The 10591-nt window shown below is 35.0% G+C and overlaps 1 pseudogene; it reads left to right on the top strand.

Moving 5' to 3' along the window:
* Positions 1–1543: 1543 nt before the first annotated feature.
* LOC143578561 (F-box/FBD/LRR-repeat protein At1g13570-like) lies at positions 1544–9740 on the top strand (annotated as a pseudogene).
* The last annotated feature ends 851 nt before the right edge of the window (positions 9741–10591 follow it).

The raw sequence follows: 10591 nt of genomic DNA on the forward strand, positions 1-10591 counted from the left end.
CATGTGACCCTACCTAAATTTGCATTTACGGCCACCATTGTGCTTGTGCGGTGCCCAATAGTCCCCTCTCCTCTCCAAAATGATGTTTGATACCAAGTTAAGATGATGTGACAGTTGGTTAATGTCCACTACACATAGTCTTATGAGTAAAACATATGATCAAAAGATCATGTTTGAAGTGTTAGAAATTGTGTAATTTTAATTTTGTGAAGTTCACGTTACAGACTAGTTGTTTTTAGGTTTATAGTTTCTATTTTCTTTCCTTATACGTTTAGAATTCTTACTACTTGTAAATTACCTTTTGTTTCGGCTTCTTTAAAACTACTCCAATACATCTTTTAAGTCGTTCGGTAAGGTACTATAGGATTAAAAAACATTCAAAGTTACATATAATGCTCCGACTTGGTTCGGTCGTGACTTGTGAGACATTGAATTACCAACCCATTTTTCACTTTCTTTTTAACTAAATTTTCATTAGTTCTCACATGTTAAATTTTAATAATTGGTTTGCTAGTTTTTCGAATGAACTAATTGATTCGTTATACTTTTTTATCGTACAAAACTTATCTTCAAAGAAATTTAACATTATTTTATATAAAAATATAAAAAGATACCGAAATTATATTTTTTTCACTCTATTTAATTAGTTATAATAATATTAAAATAAAATAATTTAGTTGTAATATTATAGTAACTTTTATAAAACAAAATTCAATTATAAATCATATTTATTAATTTAATAAAAGAAATGTATGAGTTGGGCTGAGTTGGATTGTGAATAAGGGTGGAAAATTAAGTTTGGTTGGGTTGTATAATTGGAGGAGAGAGACATTGGTTTTTTAATAAAAAGTTGGGTTAGGTTTGGTTGTGAATGGTATGAATTAACTCAACATAATTGGGATGGGTAATGCCAGACCCATTAGAGTTTGAGATGGGTTTGAGATTATTTTTGAATTTTTTCATGGGTTTGAGACGAGGTTGGGGTGTATATGCCCGATTACACGATAACATTGACCCATTTACCCGATGTACCCGACAACATAACTATTTATATTTATTTATAGTATATTCTAAGTATTTATATATATTATTTGTTGAAACTAGTTTATGACAATTATCTAAGGCATTTTATTTTTATGCCAATCATTATTTGTAATTAATTAGTTATTTTGTCAAAACCCAATAGAAACCAGACTGGTTTTGGGCCGGGTATACCCAATGGGTGTTTTGACAAAACTCAATTAGAAACCCGAATCCCTAAGGGTAATCACCTGATTAAGACCTATGAAAAAAAATTCATAAAAAGGGGGAAAATAAATAAGTGTTCACCTGTTCTCTACGCCGGAGTCAGTTTCAGGTTAGAATATAATATATAATATGTTTGTTCTCATAATAATATTAATATTAGTTGAAGGTTACTAGCTTCTTTACTTAATACAGAATCGTTAGGTTTGTTTGTGAATCAGCTAGGGTTCAACTGTTAAATCATAATTTATGTAACATATGTTTATAAATTAATATATTTCATTTTCTTAGAATAATTATGGAGCTGAGACATAAAACATCCGAGTTTGCACCACAAGATTTTATCAGCAACATGCCGGATATTGTGATAGCTAATATTTTGGATCGGTTGCCATTACAAGACGCAGTCAGGACTGGCGTCTTGTCAACAAACTGGAGGCTTAAGTGGACTATGCTTATTAGCCAACTCGTATTTGATTACAACTTCTTTGACTATTTAAGACAAAAGGCCAAAGCCAAAGGCAAAAGTAGTGATTTGAGAATTATAAGTGGGATTCTTCTTCAGCTTACGGGGGCCGTTACAAAATTTGTCCTCTCTATAGGGAACACAGAGGTAGTTGAAGATGAAAATCTCAGTCATTGGATTTTGTTCTTGTCGAGAAAAGGAATTTACGCTTCAGTATTATCATGATAAACCGCTCAAGTTGTCTTCCCATCTTTTTTCTTGTTTAGAGTTAAAACATCTCGAACTTTATAATTGTTATTTCAATCCTCCACCTAGTTTTCATGGGTTTCCAAACCTATTGAGCCTTGAGTTGCATGTGGAGTTTGCAGAAAACTTTGAACTTGGCGAGTTTTACTCGTTGTCCCTTACTTGAGATTTTGACTCTGGAGGATCTATTTGACGTACGCACAACTAAAGCAGTTGAGATTGCCAAACTTGATAATCTCAAAACATTATCTTTGAATGTTTGTGATCTTGGCAATATGAGCTACGTAAGTTCGAGTACAATCTTCGAGCTTTTAGGCTATCTTCCAAAACTTGAAGAGCTTTCTTTGGATTTCCGGGATTGCGAGGTAATGCTAACTTGAGTCTTTGAAGTTTACTTCACAGAAACATAGTCTCATTTTTTCATATGCTAATAACTAATAAGTAATAGTACGGATTTGGTACCATCTAAAATGGCTTTATGATTTTTCTAACCGTTTTTCTTGTAGTCAATGGAAGGTGTTGCTAACGAGAGGCTCTATGTCGCCTTTCCCTGCCTCAAGACTCTTAAATTATCAAGAATATGTTTAGACGATGGTATAAAGTTATCATGTGCTTTCGAATTGATTAGGAGCTGCCCGAATCTGCAGACTCTTGTAATCACAGCATCTGATTGGGTACGTCTCATATTGTCTGTCTTGTAATCTCCTATATATAGTTTTGCATTTTAATGCTAGTTAGCTATTCTTGCAGGACGATGCCTCGCCTCCACAGGTAGACTACAATACGGCGGGGTTGTTGCAGCTTCGAAGTGTGAAGTACGGTTGTTAAAGTACTTGCTTGCGTCTTCTCCTTTCCTTAAGAAGATTGTTATTCGTCCCAAATCGTATAGGGGCATTACGTCGGATGAAAAGTTTGCGTTTACTATGAAGCTGCTGAAGCTCCATCGAGCGTCCACTGTAGTTGAAATCGATCTCATCTAAGGTTACTTTGAAGTTGTAGGACATCGGTCACGATTTTATTAAACAATATTAATAAAAACAAATAAATAATCTCTTTATACAGTTTGGGAAATTGTATTACATATACCGTATACAAATTTAAACGAGAATAACAACAGATATAACGTATATACATGTCTTGATTCATACCGAAGTCCTTAACTTGTGCTCGAACGCCGAATTCTTTGACGAGTTGAAACTGGACCGGAGTCACGTTGATCATCGTGTTGAAGCCGCACCGGAACCAAGCACACATCGTCTAGCTCGTGTTTTCCGAGCATCACCTCCGAGTCATGTCTTCTTGTACACCCCTTCGCTTGGTGAACCCGTCTTGATCACCCGAAAACATCTACACATTTCTAGCTACAAAACTGAACAAACCGTGGTTCCCGGTTGTGGCTGAGGGTTTCTGTTAAACAGAGGTCCCTTAAAACAGATTTTGGGCTACCTCCACGAGCCCGTCTGTTTCCGAGGGTACAACAGCCGAAGCAGTATGTACTGCCGGGATTACCCTAGCACCCGAACCATATATGTAACGCGAGTTCGGGATCGAATGAGAGTTGGAATTGAGAGAACGTATCACTGGCAGGAAGCTGTTTGGTTCTATGTGTGTGGTAAACGAGCGGGGCTGCGTGTACATTCGGGTCGTGACTGATGTGGTTTGTCGGTGTGTCGGTCTAAAATGCTCCCACACCTTCTATTTATAGCAAGAAGTGTGATGTGTCATCGGACACGTGTCACTCACAGAACTGAAGTGAGCTCAGGCGCTGACACATGGCGTGCTGACTCACCTCAATTATCGACACATGGCAACTGGTGGCACCCAACTCTCTAGAAGGCCCACGTAGGCTGCTGACTCATCACTGGACAATGACAAGTGTCACACTACCCAACCCTACTACACAAAACTACTAAGTCGGCTCACAAGTGTTCTACCAATGTGGGACAAACTCATTTCTCTTTTTACCAGTGTTCAAGTTCTCAACTACACATTTTAGAGTATTGATATCGCATTCATCTTTACTCTTTGGACACGTTACGAATTTATTTATTTATTAGTAACAAGTACTAATAAATATTAATTATTGTCCAAAATTTCCAACAGAAGTTTTATATGTTGTAGTATTTTCCATAGGTTTTTGCATGAGTTTGATTATTTGGCATCAGTATCACTCTTTGTTTGCTTATGTAATCCAAGTGAAACCTATAATGTTCGACCCAATAAACCAACCCATTTTGACATGCCCATATTGCTGCATATACTTAACAGTTAACATGATTACTCTTTTTTTTTAAGTAAGTGAAACCTTCTCTTGTACAACCCCTCTTTCTTATATTAAAAAGTGACCCAGATTAATAGTACTTAGGAATTCATTAAACATCTTCATAAGCAGGAATAAATAAAAATTGAGTGAAAATATCTCTTTAATGAGTCTGATAAAAAGAATTAGGGTGGTGGGGGTGGGAGCGGGCAGTCTGGCAACACTGCTGCCGCCCCAAAAACTAGTGGCGGAGCTACTCATACGGCATCGGGTTCGCTCGAACCCATTCTATCTTCGGTTTTATTTAGAGCGTATAGTAGTGTATTAACGAACGAACTCATTCATTTTTTAAGACCAAGCCCATTAATTAAGAAACGAAGGCGAAGAAAGCATATCATAAATATTTCCAGTGAACGGAAGAAACATCATTGGAGGAATTGCTAGCTACGTCTATTTGCTGAAGAAGAAATAAAGTAGGTAATTTAATTAATTTAATATTTTAGGTTAAGTATGCTTTAAAGGTACTCAATAGTCAATACCTATATTCACTATGCATCATTAAAGCACTAATACAATATAGAAAATGTTTTAATTTTGTTTTATTTACTTTGAGAGATAAGGGGGGAAGGAGCACTCATGGGTATTACCAATGCATCGGTCAATCATGTAATGCCACCTTATTTCTACCCTTAATTACACACAAAACACAAAATTACTGGCGGCACCTACCCATAAGTACCCTAGAACTTTATTAATTCATTTTAATTCTTCGATTGTCAACAATGAATCAATTTTGTGTGGCAAAATTTTGTCATGAAATGAAGCCATGCATTTTACCCACATGATGTGGGGTTGTATTACCATGTGGTTTGAAAGTCATGCACCCTACCCATATGGGTCCCCATCCTCTCTAATAATAGGGTAACTTTTTAAATTTTATTTTTGGTATCGTAGTTTTTATTTTATTTTTATTTAACTGTTACTGTATTTAATTAGAAAATTTATTAGGTTATGTGATTTTCGCTACAGTTTTTTCTATTTTTTCGCACAAATAATTGAGAACCACCTTTTGCTTTTCATAATTAGAATTGTTAAACTTATTTAACGTTTTTCTTTTTTTTTATCATTTTAACAAGATACATAATCGAAGAGTATTTTTTATTATTTACATACGTATTGTTGGAAAATTACTTTGCTAAAAATAAACAAACCAAGTTATTGATAAAATGCTCAGGTTATGGTTATTAGCTAATAATTGTTTTTGTGTTTCTAGAGTTTTAGGTACTGTATAATAATTCTAGAGTTAAAAGGTTATATATGGTTCCGCTAGCAAATGTATGTTATGTGACCTGACCCGATCCGACCCAAAAACTTTGACGCCGTATAGTAATAAATCAATTCCATAAATGACAGCGAACCCATAAGAAAATTTTTATAGCTCGCCACTGAGCAGTTTTTGGATATCAAACGGACCTCCCCACAAGGTAATTTTAATGCGGCCAATTTCCCTTCTTTTGCTATCAGTTTTGCTAAAGCACCCGCTGCTCTAGCTAATTGTCCACCATTTCCAAGTGTGATTTCTATGTTATGTATGGCCGTGCCTAAGGGCATATCGGTTGAAATAGATTCTTCTTTTTTATCAATTAAAACCCCTTCCCAAACTGTACAAGCTTCTTCCAAAGCATACAGCTTTCTGGATGTAGATGGTGATCTATACAGATAGATCTTATATATATGGTGTAATGAAGTATCACATGGGTGGATATATATGAATCAAAATCTGTCAAATCACTCATTTTATGATCTTCTACATCCTAGGTCTTCCGTTCCATCATCTAGCTTATGTGCTTCATGTAACATTCAGACCGAATGACTCTATGAAATTACGTTGATACTTCCATATATTATGGGTAACGTAGGAGACATCTCTATTTTCCCCTGAGGGAATCTTTAGAATTACCACCGCTTAGCTTTCAATTCGCCTCTAACCATCAAATGAAACGTGAATAATTCGTTCTGTGGGTATGCTTGATTTATTTTCCATAATTGGGTTAATTATTATATATAACAATTTAGAATTTTGGTGTCGCAAAGCCGATATTGGGCCACTTTGTAACACCGCATTAGTGTATTTTTTTTTGTTTTTTGTTTTGTTTTAGTTTCAGTCTATAACAAACGTAACAAAAACAGACCGAATGTTAATTTTGTTTTTATTCTTTTTTTATTATTTCGTTTTAGTTACGGTACTGTGATGGGACGTGACGGAAACCGATTGAATTTGCGTAGACTCGTCGCATTTTGTTTTAGTTCCAGTACCGTAACATAAACCGACCGAATGCTGATTTTCTTTTTTCTTTTTAGTTCCGGTATCGTAACTAACATGACGAAAACTGACCGAATTCACGTACACTCACCTCCTTAACGCTCGGGATCGATAACGTTCGGGGTACTTATCTTTGGTCGAGTTTTACCGACCGACGCTGCGCCATTGGTCCACCCAATTTTTATAATTTCTTTGTTTTATTTTTTGTCTTAGTTTCGGTACAATAACGCTCGTAACCGAAACCGACCGAATTCGCGTCGATTTACCCTATCAACACTTGGGTTTTACCACCGTCGAGTTTTACCGACCTGCCCGGCGCAACGCGTCGGGTAAAACACTAGTTTATCACAAATTAGGTCATTTTGATTCGATGAAAGATATAAAAGAGTACCCCAAACAAATAAAAAAAAGAACAAAGAGGAATGTCAAGCAATATAAGTTACTTCTGGGATGATTTAGAAATCAAGGAATGACATTATTTTTTGTAATCATCTATTTTTTATGTTCAAAGTGATGATTGATATCAAATCAACCTCATACTTAGACCATGTATGCCGGAGAGACTTTCACTATAGCTACCGCCACATCATTATCACGTAGGTAGAGGGACATTCACTAACTTTTCCACAAGAACGAGTAATGGCTTAACTATTGTTACAATTATTATTTATTTTTTTATATAAAAGATAAATGAGTGAATGTGATTGGTTGAAAAAACATGTGCCCCCACCTATCTTTGCCTTCACGCCAACCATTGTGTTGGCGCTGTGCCCAATGGTGCTCCTCTCCTCTCCAAAATGGTGTTTGGTGTCGGGTTAAGAATGGGTTAATGACTTAATGTTCATTACACATGATGTTTTAGGTGAAACATATGAGCAAAAAATCATGTTTGGAGTGTGAGACATTATGTAATCTTGGCAATACTTTCTTTCCCTTGTAAGCCATTCTTACAACTTGTTAGTTGCTTGTCGTTTTTTATAATAATATTAACTTTTAAAACAATTATAAATATAGATTGCCAAAAAAAAAGGTTTAACAAAGGTAAAACCTTCAAACACTTAATTGGGAAGGTTTGGAAGGACTTGGGCATCCACCACAAAAACTAAAAGAAATTTATCATTAAAAAAAAAAGACAAAATGACAAAAATTGTTCTTTTTATTTGCATGGAATTTCAGTAGGGATGGCAATGAAACCCGACCCCGATGGGAAAATCTGAAACCCGACATAAATGGGACGGGTAATACCCGACCCGTTAGGGTTTGGGATTTCTAATATACCCGATTACCCGACCCGATTACCCGATAACATAGACCCATTTACCCGATTATATACCCGATGTACCCGATATAGCTTATTATATTATACATATACTATATTCCAAATATATTATTTGTCGAAACTTGTTTATGTCAATTATTTAAGATATTTTACCTTTATGTTAACCATCTTTATAATCGATTAGTTATATTTTGTCAAAACCCAAACCCGACGGGTTTTGAGCCGGGTATACTCGACGAGTATTTTGTCAAAACCCGATAGGAAACCCGAAACCCGATGGGAAAACCCGAAACCCAACGGGTAATTACCCGATTAAAACCCGACGGGTTTGGGATGAACTTTTATAACCGGGTATGGGTTTGGGAATGCCTAAACCCGACCCATTGCTATTCCTAAATTTTAGTGTTTGTTCTTTACCTCTAATATTATCAGAAAAAAAAAACTTAAAGTTCAATGATCCTTCCACAGTTTGTTATTTTCATTAGTAAAGGTTAAAATTTTTAGTTAAATCTGTGCATGTGTTTTACACCTTATAGAGAGAGAGAGAGAGAGTAGAGAGAGAAAGAGTTTTTATTATTTTTTATTAAAAGTATTATTTTAGTTTTAACTATTAAATAAATATATAAAATTACCAAACACCTTTATATGCCTTACACATGACCTGATCTATTAAAAAAAAGTAACTGACTAAATCAAAACACATAATGTAATAGGGTTTTTTTTTACATAAAAGATATCTTATAGCATTTATAAAGATAAATGACAACTATGAAAAAGGGATAATTTTTGCCATTATGTAAGAAAAAGAAAAAAAAAGTGAAATAGAAAATGTATTTAATAAAACGATGAAAACAAAGACATAAAAAGGGGGGAAATAAGGGTTCGCCGGACGGACGGAAACGGTCTGTTTCAGGTTAGAATTTGTATGCTTTCATAATAATATTAATATTAATATTAATTGAAGGTTATCTATCAGCTTCTTTACTTGACACGGAATCATTAGGTTTGTTTGTGAATCTAGCCACGCTTTTAGACTCATATCTAACCCCTAATTTTGTAATCTGAATTCATTTTTATTAGCCATTTCTTGTATCGTTATGTAACATATGCTTATAATAAACATTATCTTTGAATTTTTGTGATCTTGGCAATACGATCTACACAAGTTCAAGTACGATCTTTGAGCTTTTGGGTTGTCTCCCCAAACTTGAAGAGCTTTATTTGGATTTTCAGCAGTGCGAGGTAATGCTAAGTCGAGTCTTTGAAGTTTACTTACTTTACAGTAAATAGTATTTGGTATTATCTAAAATGGCTTTATGATTTTTCTAACCATTTTTCTTGCAGTCGATGGAAGGTGTTGCTAACGAGAGGCTCTACGTCGCCTTTCCCTGCCTCAAGGCTCTTAAATTATCAAGAATATGTTTAGACAATGGTATAAAGTTATCATGTGCTTTCGAATTGATTAGGAGCTGCCCGAATCTGCAGACTCTTGAAATCACCGCATGTGAATGGGTACATCTCATATTGCTTGTTTTGTAATCTCATATATATAATAGTTTAGCATTTTAATGCTAGTTAGCTACTCTTGCAGGACGCTGCCTCGCCTCCACAGGTAGACTACAACACAGTGGGGCTGTTGCAGCTTCAAAGTGTGAAGTTTGAATATTTGAAAGGTTCAGAGAATGAAGTATGGTTGTTAAAGTATTTGTTTGCGTCTTCTCCTTTCCTTAGGAAGATTGTTATTTGTCCCAAATCGTTCAAGGGCGTTACATCGGATGAAAAGTTGGTGTTTTCTATGAAGCTGTTGAAGCTCCATCGAGCGTCCACTGTAGTTGAAATCGATCTCATCTAATCGGATGAAAAGTTGGCGTTTTTTATTGCAAACAATTATTGGGTTTGATACTCTGCTCTTGGAAAACTGATCGGTTACTTTGAAGTTTTATATGGTGTAGTATTTTCCATAGGTTTTTGCATGAGTTTGATTATTTGGCATCACTCTTAGTTTGCTTATGTAATTCAAGTGAAACCTATGTTTTTGTTTCTATCATACTCTTTTTTTTTTCAATAAGTGAAATCTTCTATGGTACAACCCCCTCTTTCTTATATATTACAAAGTAACACCCACAATTAGACACAATCAAATTGATAACACCCAAATCGGATAGTACTTAGGAATTTATTAAACATTTTCATAAGCATGAATAAATAAAAATTGAGTCAACATATCTCTTTAATGAGTATGATAGAAAGAATTAGGGTGGTGGGGGTGGGAGCGGGTAGTCCGGCAACACCGCCACCACCCTCAAAAAACCAATCGGGTAGCTTCCACAATGTTACAACCCGAAAAAGAAGATGAGAGAGAGAGAGAGAGGGGCGTTTGAGTGTGATATTAACAAAGCCATATAAATATTGATGATGCCGATTTGTTTTTTTCAAAAATTTAAAAGTTATTAAAAAGAATATCAAACCGGTACCGATCTCGAGACTCCTGATTCCGATTTTTCAAAAAAATTGTCATTGATTTGGTACCGATAGTGGGGTCTGGTTATTCTATAAATGAGACAAAAATGAGAAGGATTTGTAGTCACAAAAAAAACTTAAAAAAATAATTAAAAAAATCGTAACTCAAAATTTAATATAAAAAAAGAAAAATGTAAAAACACAAAAATGTTTCCACTATCTTCACCGTTCTAAAAAAAACCCTCGAAAAAGACGCAACGTTGAGAAAAAAAAGATCATTGTTTTTTTGTTTATTTTCGACATTAATTGTGT

The sequence above is a fragment of the Bidens hawaiensis genome, unplaced genomic scaffold, assembly GCF_021521415.1.
Source record: "Bidens hawaiensis isolate Kalapana, Puna unplaced genomic scaffold, B.hawaiensis_p1.1 tig00029296_1, whole genome shotgun sequence".
Taxonomy (NCBI): Eukaryota; Viridiplantae; Streptophyta; class Magnoliopsida; order Asterales; family Asteraceae; genus Bidens; species Bidens hawaiensis.